Here is a 16343-nt window from a genome sequence, read left to right as displayed (position 1 = left end):
GATCCGTTTAGCGATGTTTTTGCATAGCGACGATTAATCCGGAACGGATTAACATCGCTATGCGGGGCACCACTGTATCAGCTTTTGACTTCTAAGATGATGATTAAATGTTTTTCTAACAAGGGTAACCATTTTCCTCTAAAAAGTTCCCTAACTTCTTCTAGATTAGAAAAACAGAATGCTGGCTGTTGAAACCCAGGGAGAATCATCTCGTAAATAATAAACATTCTCACTTAATTATTTTCTGTCGACCAAAGGATAAATGGGATCTTTACCTAAAGAGGCTACATTTGCATGAATCTCCGCCATAACTTCCTCATGCAAAGCTCTTTGGTCCGGATTCAGCAACGCCCACTCCTCCTCGGTAAAACACACATTCACCTCTTCCAAGATTAGTGGATTCTGAAAGAGAAGAAAATACTTTTTTCCCCTTTCAATGCTAAAATGAACATATTTTACTTATGAAGGCCATAAACAGCGCAAGTAAGAGGCAGATCACGTTAGCCAACAGAAGGGGTCAGCGCTTTAGGGACAAAACCCGATTCTGGGTGTTCTCGGACAGAAAAGCAGCACTTGGGAGAAAAAACATTAAATAAATCAGATTTTCATATTTGTCTCCATGACCACCTACTTGCCAAATGTTATTTCTGGGCCTAACTGTTTAATTAGTTATTTGTTCAACAACTGAGGCTACCCAGGTCCAAAATTACTGGCCACTGCCTGGATCTAATGGTCGGGAACTGTCAGACAATACATGTATTCCTCATTCTCTACACCATGACCAGGAGCAAGGTGGGGCCTCTTTATTCTCATTTACTCTTTTCTGATTTTTAATATTGTGTTTCATATTATACTGGGTCCTTTTTTGGGAGAAGGGCAAGGTAATAATTTTAATCAATAAAAATAATATTTGTTTTTTGTTTATTTACATGCTACCTTTCTCCCCCCTTAGGAGTTCCAAGGTGACTCGCAACAACTAAAATACACAGTACTAATAATGCCATACCATGCCTCTTGGAAGCCTACAGAATATATTTTAAAAAATTTAAATATGTGTAGCTGTATGTTTATCATGAATAATATTCACTGGTCTCTTTTGACAGAGCCTATTTACCGCAATGACTCTCCTGCTACCTCTGGGATCCTAACCACCTTGCTTTTATCTGCTCATCCCTGGCAACTAAAATAACAACTACTGGATAGCTCTGTGGTTTAGATCCCTGCCTGTGGAGCCAGAGGTTGGGAGTTCAATTCCCCCACTGGGCCTGCTTGACTGGGGCTGGACTGGATGATCTCTAGGGTCCCTTTCCAGCTTTGCAGCTCAAAGGTTATTATTATGACTCAGAAGGACATGCTTGCCCTCCCGGTTTGCACGTGGGTTTCCCACAGGTTACGGATGCAAAGAATCAAAGGGAAAGAGGCAGACACTTTCAAGCCATGGGCGACTTCATCCTTGACTTCATCTTTCCTGACCTCAAAAGCCACTCCGATTCCATTCTCCACAGCAGATGATCTAGTTGTACACGTTCCTCGCACAGCTTCACCACCTGCAAGGGGGAAAAAGTGTGTGGGAGAATATATTTTATTCTTTATATCAGGTATATGCATAGTACAGCCTGCATGCGACACCCCAAGACCATTTCTAAACCCAGCCTCCTTCAGACCCCTAAAACTGGAGCTTTGTTGGGAGTTTTTGCAACCTCGCATGGTGCCTGTCGCTTCTTTGGCCGAGAGGGACTTTTCTGGGCTTGGGTGCCCTTCAATTTCTCCAGCACCAACCAATCATTCCTTACGATTTCAACATTCAAAGGGAGCCCCGCCTCTCTGATGAGCACTCTCCTTCCCTCTCTTTCATCTGTTGGAAGCCTTTTCTGTTGCACGTTGTCTTGCTGTTGATCTGTTCATGCCTGCCGGTATTGAAATGTTTTTGTTCCACAGACTAACCACGCCTGAGTGGGAATTCAAACGCAGGACTCTGGAGTCCCATTCTGTCCCTCTCTTAATCACACTACACTGGGTATCACTGAATATCTCTAAACCTATAGGCTTTAGAGAAAGGGGCAAAAGCCTATAGGTGGAAAAGCTGCAGAACAGAGCGACTCAAATGATGACTGAGCTGGGGCACCTCTCTGAGGAGGAAAGGCTACAGCGTGTGGGGCTCTTGAGTCTCGAGGAAAGGCGCCTGAGGGGGGAACGTGATGGAGAGGTATCAAATTCTGCAGAGGGCGGATAAAGTGGATAGAAGGAAGCTCTTTTCCCTCTCAGGCAATACCAGAACCAGGGGCCCTCCACTCCAACTCCACTGAGTGAGGACAGACAAAAGAAGATATTTATTGACTCAGTGTGTGGTTAGTCTGTGGAACTCCTTGTTTTTATTCTTTCTCCTAAAAAATGTCTGAGAGAGAGCTATTAAGATCTTCAGGGCCAGGAAATGAGAAAGGGGTGGACGATTTGGAGAACTTGTCAATATTCTGCTGTGAGCTGGAGGACAAAAAGACAGAGGAAAAAAGGGAGAGTGAGCCGTCCCCTTCCACGTCTAACGAGGAGGACAATAACAGTGGTGCAGAAAAGATGACAGGAGAAGGCCTAGAGATAGGAGGAAAGGGGGAGGATCCTAAGAAGGAGAAGAGAAGGGTGGATGTGTTCCCAACATCGACATGAGAGGACAGACAGAAGTCTGGGGAAACAAGGAAGATAGTTGTGTGGGAAGTAGAGAAGGAAGAGGAAGGAGAACCTCGAATCTTTAAAATATTCACCCAATCAAGAGAGATTCGGACCATCTCCCCACTGAGGAAGGAAGATTCCCATGACAGTTTGTCCCTTTTATGGACAGAGTTACCAATAGACGTTGGCCATGTTGGCCCTGCAGAAGTTGTTGCTGACAAATCCATTAGTGTTGTTAATCAAATTTCTATTCCAAAGAACCCGACCCCTTCATTTCCCCCCCATTCAAAAATCAAGGAACTGTCATACCCTAGTGATGAACCCTGTCACATCTGCTCTGTGGATCTCTGTACTTCTGCTGCATTACACAAAGGAATTTGACCAGAAATTCAAAACTTTACAAGATTGCTGGTGGAAAGAATGGCCTTCCCTCCAGTCAATTAACTGTTTTCTTTCTTTAGCTTCCCATCTTGATAATGTATATACCCACTAGTTAGTTCCTTGTATCATTAAGCTGTTAGTAATTTTATTTTTTATTGTATTTTATCAATTTTTGTAAGCTGCCCCGAGTAGACGTTGTCTAGAAGAGGAGCAGGGTATTAATCTAAATAAAGTAAAAGAATGTGAACAACTGCTCTTCAAAACCTCCAGGTGTAGGGATTTGCTTTACAAAACATCTACAGGGTATTACATACACGCGTACACTTACAAAATAACTCCTTTTGAAAGCCAGAATTAGAATTCTAGCCACTTTGGGAAGAAGGAGGTGGACTTTGAAACTCACGGATAGCCCCCGTTGCTCACCCCTGCTGTACATAGATGATATGTTTCAATTATTCAAGCGAATTATGCCCCTCACAATACTTTCCTTAAACTGCTGTTGTGCTACACAAAACATTAATTTCCTAAAACCCAGTCTATGTCTAAAACGTATAAAATTAAACCCATTTTTCTCCCCATCTCTGCACACACAGGGAAACAGTAAAACCACATAAGAACTTTAGAGGAGCCCTGCTGGATTAGGCCAAGGGCCCATCTCGGTCCAGCTTTCTGGATACAGTATCTCAGTGGCCCACACCAGATGCCTCTGGGAGCCCATGGGACAACTGGATACCTATGTCCTGATCCCCCTGCCCTGCATCTGGAATTTGGAGGGACCTTCCTTTTAAGCCTGGATATTGTACATCCCCATCATCATGGCTTGTCACCTGCGATGGACTTTTCCTCCAGGAATCTGTCCAACCCCCTTTTCAAGGCATCTAGGCCAGATGCCATCACCCCATCTGGTGGCAAGGAGTTCCACAGACTAACCACCCTCTGGGTCAATAAATATCTTCTTTTGTCTGTCCTCACTCTCTCAACACTTCGTTGGAGTGGAGGTCCCTTGGTTCTGGTATTGCCTGAGAGGGAAAAGAGCTTCCTTCTATCCACTTTATCCGCCCTCTGCAGAATTTGATACCTCTCCATCACGTTCCCCCTCAGGTCCCTTTCCTCGCGACTCAAGAGCCCCACACGCTGTAGCCTTTCCTCCTCAGGGAGGTGCCCCAGCTTAGTCATCATTTGAGTCGCTCTCTTCTGCACCTTTTCCACCTATAGGCCTTTGCCCCTTTTCTCTAAAACCTATAGGTTTTAGATATTCAGTGATACCCAGTGTAGTGTGATTAAGAGAGGGACAGACTGGGACTCCAGAGTCCTGCATTCGAATTCCCACTCAGGCGTGGAAACTCACTGAGGGTGTGGAACCGGTAAAACCACTCCTTAGATATCTCACTTACCTGGAAAGCCCTATTTGCGTCCTTATACGCGGGTTCTGACTTGAAGGTACAGAACACTGACAGAACAGAAGCAATCCTTCAGCAATCCTTACCCAGTGAAGTATCACCTTCATCCTCCTCCAGGTGGTCATTCTGAAAAAGCAGCTCCTGTTTAGCACCTGACAGATCTCCTTCTGTCCCGGAGGTATTCTTAGCCACTTCCGACTGCTCCGGCAGGTAGACAGAGGATTGGAGAAGAAATGGAACAAGACAAGGCAAAGTTTTGGGGTTATGCCTTCTTTCACATCCCTGGAACATCAAATCTTTGGGCTAATGACCTCCAGGCTGATTTAGGAGAAAAGCTGGCCATTCTAAGCCCCTTGGAATGAGGAGAGCTTTAAAAAAAAAGAGAGGAGGACGACAAATCCCAATATCCCCTTGTAAGCACGGCCAGGGGCCGATTTATGGGAGATGTTGGGCCTTCACAGCCCTTGGAAAAGATAAACAAAGCCCTAGAACCCACCAACCACCAACCAGGGTCACCGGCCAGGGGCTGATGGGATTTGTGGCCACAGGGAAGCCGTTTTTCTCAACTGGGCATGGCATTCCCAGGACGAATCGTTCATCTCACCTGCTTTTTCTCCTCCGCCTGGCTCAGGAGGAAGCCTTCGGCCAGGGCCACCGCCTGGGAACTGGTCTCCGCTCCGCATTCCCTCACCCAGCTGGACATCTCCGGGGGAAGGATGGCCAGGAACTGCTCCAGGACCACCAGGTCCAGGATCTGAGCCTTCGTGTGTTGCTCCGGCTTTAGCCATTCACGGCAAAGATGATGGAGGCCACTGCAGACTTCTCGGGGCCCCGCATCCTCCTGGCAATCGAATTCTCTGAAGCGCTGGCACCCTATGCCAGAGCTCAAGGCTTCTCTGTTCAGGGTTTTCGGCATCATCTTTTCCTGGAATGCCCTAATATCATCGGCCTTTTTCCATACGAATCCCTTTTCCCGCTCCACAAGCAGCTGATTCTGGCTTTCCCACCTCTAGTCTGTAGAATAAATCAGCATGCAGGAAGGAATCAAAAATCTCCCTGGAGTTTTGCTCATTTCTTTCTCAAAGCAAAGATTATAGCAAGGCTATGCAAAGCTGAAACAACCCAGTAGGGAGTAGCAGATGGGCGAGACCAGGGTTCGAATCCATGCTCAGGCATGGAGAATCATGGAGGGGTAGGAATTGGTGAAACCACTCCTTAAATATCTCAAATATCTTTAAGTATCTCACGTGCCTTGAAAGGCCCGTTAGGGTCATCTTGAATGGCATGTAATACATATGTAAAGCGAAGATGAACTTGAGAATAACTCTCAATTTCTCTGATCCCTTCCAAAAAAAGTTTTTACCACAAAGCAACAGTAATAGAGCTTTTTCTGTAGCACAAGAAGAAACTAGAGTGCAGGTGGAAATCTGCCACCCTGGGATGTGAACCAGTCTCTGAACAACTCCACAATCTTTTAATAATAATAATAATAATAATAATAATAATAATAATAATAATAATAATAATAATAATAATAATAATAATAATAATAATAATAATAATAATAATAATAATTTATTGTCATTGTAAGTATATACACAGTATACCCATACAACGAAATTCTCAATTTCCCTCCCCATTCCAGGTTCTGTAGAAAAGTTGGAGGCAACAGGAAAAGAGGAAAACCAAATGTAAGATGGATTGACACCATTAGCGAACCCACAGGGTTGATTTTGCAGCAGCTGTGCGGGGCTGTTGATGACAACGCATTTTGGAGAACGTTCATTCATAAGGTCGCCCTAAACCAGGGGCAATGTTGATACCATGTGACAACAACAGAAGCTTAAAACACGTGGCTCTTCAAAGAGGATTGTCCCAATTGACTAAACAAAATTATGATCATCTTTGCAGACACCCTCGGCCTGATCGGATCATATTGCAGATACCTTTAACTGCCAAAAAATATGAATCAGGTGTGTCCATAATCTAAGTAGCCCAGAACACGTAGAAAGCTATCTTGCATTTTTTTTCTTTACTGCATTGAATGCAGACAATTTATACCAGCTGTTATTCAAGTTTTTAAGCTCATGATTTTGCCCCAACTGTTATATGGTATACCAACGTGGATCCCAGGATTTCTCACAAGTATAGAGAGTGTTCCCCTTCATGGACTGCTGACAGAAATCAAATTGATTACCATACTGTATATTCTCCGCAGCCAAAGATGGAGAAGCTCTATACAGTCAGCAAAAACAAGACCTGGAGTTGATTGTGGCTCTGATCATCAGCTTCTCGTAGCAAAATTCAAGCTTAAACTGAAGAGAGTAGGAAAAACCACTGGGCCACTCAGGTATAATCAAAACCAAATCCCTGATGAATACATAGTGGAAGTGAAGAACAGATTTAAGGAACTAGATTAGGTGGACAGACTTCCTGAAGAACTTGGGATAGAGTCTTGTAACACTGTACAGGAGGCAGCAACAAAAACCATCCCAAAGAAAAGGAAATGCAAGAAAGCAAAGTGGCTCTCCAACGAGGCCTTACAAATAGCAGAGAAAGCAAGGGAAACAAAATGCAAGGGATATAGTGAAAGTTACAGAAAATTGAATGCAGAATTCCAAAGGACAAAAATTGTAGGGACGTAACAGAAGCAGAAGACATCAAGAAGAGGTGGCAATAATACACAAAGGAATTATACCAGAAAGATTTGGATATCCCGGACAACCCAGATAGTGTGGTTGCTGGCCTTGAGCCAGACATCCTGGAGAATGAAGTCAAGTGGGCCTTTAAAAGCTTGTCTAACAACAAGGCCGGTGGAGGTGATGGCATTCCAGTTGAACTATTTAAAATCTTAAAAGATGACGCTGTAAAGGTGCTACATTCAATATGCTAGCAAGTTTGGAAAACTCAACAGTGGCCAGAGGATTGGAAAAGATCAGTCTACATCCCAATCCTAAAGCAGGGAAGTACAAAAGAATGCTCCAACTAACATACAATTGCACTCATTTCCCACGCTAGCAAGGTTATGCTCAAAATCCTCCAAGGTAGGCTTCAGCAGTATGTGGACCGAGAACTCCCAGAAGTACAAGCTGGATTTCGAAGGGGCAGAGGAACTAGAGACCAAATTGCTAACATGCGCTGGATTATGGAGAAAGCCAGAGAGTTCCAGAAAAACATCTACAGTACTTCTGCTTCATTCACTATGCAAAAGCTTTTGACTGTGTGGACCACAGCAAACTATGGCAAGTGCTTAAAGAAATGAGAGTGCCTGATCACCTTATCTACCTCCTGAGAAAACTATACGTGGGACAGGAAGCAATAGTTAGAACTAGATATGGAACAACTGCTTGGTTAAAAATGGGAAAGGAGTACAACAAGGCTGTATATTGTCCCCCTGCTTATTTAATTGATATGCAGAATACATCATGCGAAAGTCCTTACTGGAGGAATCCCAAACTGGAATTAAGATTGCCGGAAGAAATATCAACCACCTCAGATATGCAGATGATACCACTCTGATGGCAGAAAGTGAGGAGGAATTAAGGAACTTTGTAATGAGGGTGAAAGAGGAGAGTGCAAAAAATGGTGTAAAGTTCAACATAAAAAAAAATGTAAGATCATGGCCACTGCTCCAATCAGCTCCTGGCAAATATAAGGGGAAGATATGGAGGCAGATACAGATTTCACTTTCTTGGGCTCCATGATGACTGCAGATGGTGAGAGCAGCCACGAAATTAAAAGACGCCTGCTTCTTGGGAGGAAAGTGATGACAAAAAATCGACAGCATCTTAAAAAGCAGAGACATCACTTTGCCAACCACAGTCCGCATAGTCAAAGCTATGGTTTTTCCAATAGTGAAGTATGGAAGTGAGAGCTGGACCATAAAGAAAGCTGACCCCCGAAGAATTGATACTTTTGAACTGTGGTGCTGGAGGAGGCTCTTGAGAGTCCCCTGGACCACAAGGAGAACAAACCTATCCATTCTAAAGGAAATCAACCCTGAGTGCTCACTGGAAAGACAGATCCTAAAGCTGAGACTCCAATACTTTGGCCATCTCATGAGAAGAGAAGATTCCCTGGAAAAGACCCTGATGTTGGGAAATTGTGAAAGCAAGAAGAGAAGGGGATGACAGAGGATGAGATGGTTGGACAGTGTCATCCAAGCTACCAACATGAATTTGACCAAACTCTGGGAGGCAGTGGAAGACAGGAGGGCCTGGCGTGCTCTGGTCCATGGAGTCACGAAGAGTCAGACACGACTAAACGACTAGACAACAACAACAACAACAACAATAGTGTTCTTTCAAGTTTTCTAAGATTCATTTTGGGAATGCCAAGATGCGTCCCTGCAGTTGCCTTACGATTAGAGACGGGTCTAACATCACTAGAATGCAGTGCTTGGCTCTTTGCTTTTAGACATTGGAACAAGGTAAAATACATGCTGATCCCTCCGTGGGATATCTTAACCTTCTACAGAAAGAGATCCATAACAGCTCATGGCCTAAAGCTTTTCCAGCCAAAGTGCATCTCTTAGGGCTCTCTTTGGACTTTCTTTATGCCCAGGAATCCAAGGCAGCCAACTCTACCTTAGAAAATGGCTCGCAAAACATGCCCCATCTTGCACCCTGGCCTAAAGTATAATTTCTCCCAAAGTGCTAGGTATTTAGAGAACAACCTTTTGGACAGACTTCCCATGTCAGAGAGAGAGAGAGAGAGAGAGAGAGAGAGAGAGAATTATATATATATAGGATAGAAAAATTATATATATATCTCATCAGGTGGCCGTTATGAGATATATATATATCTCATAAGGGCCACCTTATATTTGTCTCTCCTAAAGGTGGTCCTTATAATGCAGGAGCTGACATGGGCAGTCAGTCCTAAAGGTTTCTGGCTTCTCTCAGGTTGTCCAAGGAAAAATGTGGGTGGATTCTGATTTTCCAATTATTAAAATAGCTTGCATTCCCCTTGTTTCCTCTCTGCTGCCTTTTTCTATTGGCATAGTATGAAAATTGCTGGCTTAATATCTCCAGCTGTACAGCAAAGAAAAAATCCAGACAGAGCAGATTATTATATAATTACAGGTAACACTCAATTTACCATCCTTTATTAGTTTAGATTTACCCCAATTGGCATTGTAGCATGATTAGATTCAGTCAGAAACTCTGGTGTTAAGAAATAATTTAAAATGTTTCTATTTTACTCACAAATCTGTTGAGCAGAATATGTGGTAAAATGTTGGCTGAAAAAAGATTCAGTTACACAGTGGAGAGAAAGTCCATACAGAGATCTACAGAGCAACTTAGTATATTACAAGGCTCCCTCAAATAAAATCAGTTTACGGTAGTTAGATATACCTCACGTTACTTCAACTAAGAAAGAATAAAATTTTCTCCCAAAAAAACCTTAAAGACTTTTAAAAAATCTTCATATCAGAATACAAACAGAAACTTGGCTAAAACATTGGTTACCTGGTTCATTAGCTTAACTGGCTGAGCTTAAATTATTTTCTTAGCTTAACTGACTGGTTATATACACATTCATGCTCCAACTCACTGAACACTCCCATTATTAAACTGTCTCTAACACAGACATTGCTAAACACTAACAGACTCAGAGCCTTGTTAATTAATAGACTCATTCTGACACAGAACCTTGATTGAGGTAAAAATAAAAAGGCAGGAAAGGGAATCTGAAGTCGAGAGGGAAACAATTGGCTATTCTGATTGCCATTCCCTCAAAAGTTCCTCCCATCCAAATCTCTTAACGGTGTAATAGGAAGGTAGATGTTCCAACAAAATTTTCATATATATCAGATAACAACACTTATTTACTTGTTATATACAGTAGTTTAAGGTCTTAACTTCATTATTTCCTGACTCCATAACTCAGACTCTTAACACCCACAAAACCTCGCTAACCTGACTCTAACTGACACAGAATCCTGACCGTGTAAAAAAGGCGGGAAGAGGAATCTGAGGTAGAGAGGGAAGCAATTGGCTGCTGCTGTGTGATTGACATTCAAGTCCAAAGTCCCTCCCATCCCAGCCTCCCAAAGGCATCATATGCAGCCAGTAAATGTCAATATTTTCCTACAAAAAAACAAAACAATGGAAATTCAATCCACCTTCTAAAACAACCTTTCCAATCCCTGTTTTTTTTTCTTCATTCTCCTTTTTCTAGCTTTTCCAGTCCAGCAGCCCTCTTTTTGATGGTGCACAGAAATGGCTGGACTCAGGCTTTTCCTTCTGTGTAGACTCCCAGAAACCAATCAAATGTTTAGTTAATCAATCATTCTTCTTCATTTGAATTAGGTTAGCTGAGCCTGGACACGATCCGTGTTTCAAAGTAACCAGCCTATTACCTTGTATTTGGAGCCCCGTGGCGTCGTGGGTAAACTGCAGTTCAAGCTTCTGCTCATGACCTGAGTTTGCTCCTGATGGATTCAGGTAGCCAGCTCAAGGTTGATTAAGACTCCCGTCTTTCCAAGGGTGGTCAATCTAGTAACCAGGTCACCCTGCAGCCGGCATAATTAAATTTGGGCAATGTGTAGCCTGCATACTTGAAACTGTGTTTTAAGCAGCGCACTTTATTGAGGGGGGGCAGGCTCCCTCCCTTGAGAATATTTGGACATTTGAGGGAAAACGTCATGGATTCAACCAAGAAGGGGGCATTTTGATTTTTTTTTTGGTCTGCAATTTGCAAGAATTCCCCCAGGCAGAACCCCAGGAGCTGCAGCCCCAAAACAGTTGTAGAAAGAGCAGCTTTTCCCACCTCTGTGTAGCCCTCCATCTGGTATATCCAGTCAATTGGTTCAAACCAACCTGCTTTCTCACCCCCAGAAGCAACTCTTTCTCAACTAGGGGTGCAAACACCCCCCCCTCCCATGTTACATACCATCTTAAGATACGTGACCACTCTCTCCCTGCCTATGGGAACAGGGACACACTCCCTTTGGGGGTCAGCCCTGTCTTCGCTTCTTGCAACTGCCTCCTCCCCTCCTTTTCTGCTCCCGACCCCTTTCAGCCGGCTCCTGGGGTGCTTTTCTAAGCTGATCGTGAATGCAGGGGGCCTTTCATCCCATCCACCCCAATTTCTACCCTGTTTCCTGGGCGCTTCACACAAAGCGGCGAAAAAACGAACAAACAACAACCACCCTGCGTGGTTTGAAATTTGCTTGAAAAAGTCCTCCCGCTTCTCAAATCTGATCCTGCTGGAAGGATGGCTCTGAATTAATTGAAATCCTGTTGCATAGTGTAGCAAGTCACCCTAGAGTAGGCCTACTGACTCTTGTGGGGATTGGGTGAGGCCCCTCCTCTGTCGGTTGCAATGATTCAAACAGGCCTCCTCTAGTTGTGACTCCCTTTGCTAAGCAGCAGGAGTTTCAGCCGTTGTTTTACTGCGGTTGTGTTGAGTAGGAAAAGTCTTGTTGTTCAGGCACTGGAGAGCCTGTGAACCTCCACATTGTCATTCTAGCCATCTCTGCACAATCTAAGAGCAGTGGGGGTTTGAAATCTAAGTTTTCCTTCTTCTAGATGGGCTGCATTCCAAGGTTGACGAGCCCCACCTACCCGGCCCTGAATTTTCTAGGAGGCAGGAAAACGCTGCTTCGGATCCTATTCTGTGCAAGGTACAATGAACATTTAGGGTAAATCCCAGAGAGATTTTAGCTTTCCCTACTTTGCAACATTTGCATAACAACCCAATCAGTCTTGGTTCTCTCACAACACTCCTCCTGTTACACTTGGAGCTATTCTTAGGCGTAGCAAGAATGGGCCTTAGCAAGAGAAACAGGAAGCTAAGAAGCCCCTCAGGTTTAGGTGTCAGGGCTCAAAAGAGGGCTGGCTTTAGTCAAAACCTAAAAATCCCAGATTTCTCACCAAGCAGCTCAACAGCCTTGCCCAGTAGAATGGGTTAAGAGATAATGACTGACCCAAGGACACACAATAGCTTTTGGGGAACGTCAGAATTGAAAAAGAGCTTTCCACTCCAGGAGAAATATTCTAACCATGGCATTTCAGATTTTATTTACCTGATTATGCGTTTGGGACATAATCGACTGGCAATAATTACTTGCTATAACTACTGTATACTCAGACATATTTAACATGTTTATAGATAGATGCATATTTGGGGACGTGGTGGCGCTGTGGGCTAAATCGCAGAAGCCTTCGTGTGCTGCAGGGTCAGAAGACCAAGCAGTTGTAAGATCGAATCCACGCGACGGAGTGAGCTCCCGCCACTTTGTCCCAGCTCCCGCCAACCTAGCAGTTCGAAAGCATGCAAATGCGAGTAGATAAATAGGGACCACCTCAGTGGGAAGGTAACAGCGTTCCATGTCTAAGTCACACTGGCTATGTGACCACGGAAGATTGTCTTCGGACAAAAATGCTGGTTCTATGGCTTGGAAACGGGGATGAGCACCGCCCCCTAGAGTCGAACACGACTGGACAAAAATTGTCAAGGGGAACCTTTACCTAGATAGATGCATAGGTAGTTTTCACAACAAAAGCGAACTGCTAGATAGCTCAGTAATTAATCCCAAACTGGCATTTATAGACACACTTATATAAATAGTGTGCCTTGAAATGTTAACTCAGAAAGATGAACACTAATACTGTACCACCATGGAGACCTCTTTAAACAAATAATCTCTAATTAGGATGCAGATTAAAGCAAGTAATTTAAGATGCTACGTTTCAAAAGAACAGGGGGACAGGAATTATTATTTCCTTGTTTCCTGAGTTCATCCTACAAACAGCCATGTGTCTAGTATGACTAAACACCTCTCTGTACAGTATGGAGGCTGTGAGGTTTTGTGACCAGGAATCAGACCAGGAAAATCAGAATTTTCCCCATCAGCAGCAAAAATACACATCTTTGTGGATAAAAAGCAAGCAAGCTAGACAAGGTTATTTGTATAGCGACAGCATTAAAAAATTCAAACAACATGAAATAATTAAATACATTGCTCAACTGAAAACCATCCACTGTTTAGAACCAGAGACAAAGACAAAGTACAAGAAATTAAAATTATTGGATATCGGCAAGTTATACCACATGGAATAAAAAAAACTGGTAGCTACACAAAAAAGAAAGCACAACACCTTTTCCATTCAGAATTTGACTAAAAATTTTTTTCACCAAAACAATTTATATGCTTAGCAAACTTTTACAAAAGAAAAAAGAAAGAAACATGAAAAATGTTCAAAATTTCTCATTATCACACCCAGCAGAACGAAAAAGTTTTGAAATTTTGCATTCTTGCCTGAGGGAATAAAATAAGCAGAGACTTATTATATTTAAGAAATAACCTATTGATCAAGGCCAAATTGATCCATGGGACAGAAACAAAGGGCAAGAATGACAGACCTTCTGTGAAGCTAATATTTGGGCCTTAGAAGTGGGGTAACGGACTTCAACTTAAAGAGATGAAATATAAAGGCAAAAAAATCCTTGTGATTTTTCTTTCTTTTTTTGCATCTTTTTGAATAACCTGATCCTTTTTTTAATATTTATTTTTTATAACACATAAAAACATATTTCCATTGTCATTCGTCATGTTCACTAGGTATACAGTACATTAAATTGTTGATATCATATCATGTCTCATTTGTCTCTACAACTTATTTCTTGGCTCTAGCCACTCATACGTTTTATTCCAGTTTTGATGATATTCCAAATCCTCTTTCCATTTAATTGTCATTGTCAGTCTAGCCATTTCTGCACAATCTAAGATTTTTTGTATAATTATTTCTTCTAACGGAGATTTCTCATTTTTCCAGTATTGAACCCATACTATTCTAGCCACCGTCAATATACATAATATAATATAGCTGTCTTGTTTGTTAATATTCTCTGGCATAATACCCAATAAAGACAACTCTGGTTTAAGTTCTATATTCAGTTTGCTATTTTTTTAATCCAAGAGTGTATTTTAACCTTTTTTTTTTTTTTTGCTTTTTCAAAGGTCCACCGTACATAATAGTATCTTCCCTCATGTCTAACACTTACTGGAAACATTTGGGAACATATTTGCTATTCTAGTCAGTGCTAAATGCTATCTGTAAAACATTTTGTATAAAATTTCTTTATATGCAGTTGCTAAGGTTAATTTACAATTACTGTATCACTCCATAAGCTTTGCCACTATTCTAGGTGAATTGCGTGACCAAAGTTTTTAGCCCAATGTATCATTGTTTCCTTCACTTGTTCATCTTCCATTTTCACCTCTAAGAGGAATTTATAGATATTCTTAATTAGCTTATCTTCGGTAGAGAGTACTATTTTATCAAACTGTGGTTGTGTTCTAGAGTCCTCTTTATATATTGATTGAATTAGCAATAAAGGTAACAATGATGGTATCAGTCTTTGGCTTGCTAGTTCTTCCTTGGTTTTGAGATTTCTTTCTGGGCTTAATATTTCATTATATGTCACTGTTTTTTCAAAGTTGATAAGATATGGATAAATAAATGCTTCTATCGGAGAGAGCCATCTTGGTATTTTCCTACAGATTCTGGTTTTTACTTTTCCCCATATAGTTAGCAAAGCATCTCTTATCATGTTATTTTGAAAGTACTATTTATTTATTTATTTATTTATTTATTTATTTATTTATTTATTTATTTATTTATTGATTTATTGATTGATTGATTGATTGATTGATTGATTGATTGATTGATTGATTGATTGATTGATTGATTGATTGATTGGACTTATATACCGCCCCATAGCGCTACAAGCACTCTCTGGGAGGTTTACAATTTTTAATTATACAGGCTACACATTGCCCCCCCCCAGCAAGCTGGGTACTCATTTTACCGACCTCGGAAGGATGGAAGCCTGAGTCAACATTGAGCCGGCAACCTGGGATTTGAACCCCAGGTCGTGAGCACAGTTTTAGCTGCAGTACAGCGTTTTAACCACTGCGCCACGAGGCTTGTGTGCTTTAGTTTTGCCATCCCATAAAAATGCATGCCAAAAGGCCTTTTATTCATCAGACATATCCATTATCTCAGCCATACCAAAACTGAAGCTTGGGAGTACAGTGTCCATTCTAGTAGGAATCCTTGGGATTTTTCAAAGACTTTCCAAACAATTGGTTCCTAACACTTGGACCAGATGTTTTCAGACTCCATCCTGTGGTCTGTTAGTTCAAAGTGCCTTTGAAATCTCAACAGGTAGAATGCTGGGTGATCCAAGGTTCTTATCTCTACTCAAATGCCGGCCCTCAGGTCATGGACTCTGAAACTGAAAAAGTCTGTGCGAGGACGGGAGTTAAACAAGGATGCCCTGTTAGCCCCATAGGATTTAACCTGGCCAGGGTGGAGCCGCTTCTCCAGAACATTTCCACACCTGCTTTTTGGAAAAGAGCCATGGCTACACTCATGTTCAAAAGGGAAGACCCCTCAAACTTGAAGACCAGCATCACTACGTAGCACACTCTACACGACAGATGCAAGCACTGGGGACACCAGAGAGGAATTACCTCAGAATGTCTTTGCTTTGTGGTTGCCAAGATATTTTTCCTCTCTCTTTGAACCTTGAGTATTTTTCCACCTCCCCCCAAGAGGGGAAGGTGCACCATTCCTGGAGGCACTGCAATACCAGGTTGATGCTTGGAGTGGCCGGAGCAAGCCCCTTTTCCATCTGCCAGCTCTAAAAATCCATTTAATATGTAGTCCTCAAATAGAGGACATATCAGATATTAAACTGATAAGAACAGATACTACACTTGATCTTAGCCAAAAGGCCGAGAAGCGATACCTACACTTCCAAAAAAACACCAGATTTCCGGGACCAGCATCCTCCCAGGGGCCGGAGAGCGAGGCAAGGGGCCGAACCGCCCAGCGCCCCCTCGCCAAACGCCCTCTCTCGGATCCCACGCTGCCTGCTCCG

At 42.5% G+C, this 16343-nt stretch overlaps 1 non-coding gene across 1 annotated transcript; it reads right to left on the bottom strand.

The window, feature by feature from the left end:
• Positions 1-16018: 16018 nt before the first annotated feature.
• Positions 16019-16209, bottom strand: LOC140705238 (U2 spliceosomal RNA). Its single transcript, XR_012084685.2, has one exon. It is a non-coding gene; the product is annotated as a U2 spliceosomal RNA (small nuclear RNA).
• Between the last annotated feature and the right edge of the window lie 134 nt (positions 16210-16343).

This window comes from Pogona vitticeps, chromosome 2, assembly GCF_051106095.1.
Source record: "Pogona vitticeps strain Pit_001003342236 chromosome 2, PviZW2.1, whole genome shotgun sequence".
In the NCBI taxonomy this organism is placed as follows: Eukaryota; Metazoa; Chordata; class Lepidosauria; order Squamata; family Agamidae; genus Pogona; species Pogona vitticeps.
This window is presented reverse-complemented; position numbering and strand designations above follow the sequence as displayed.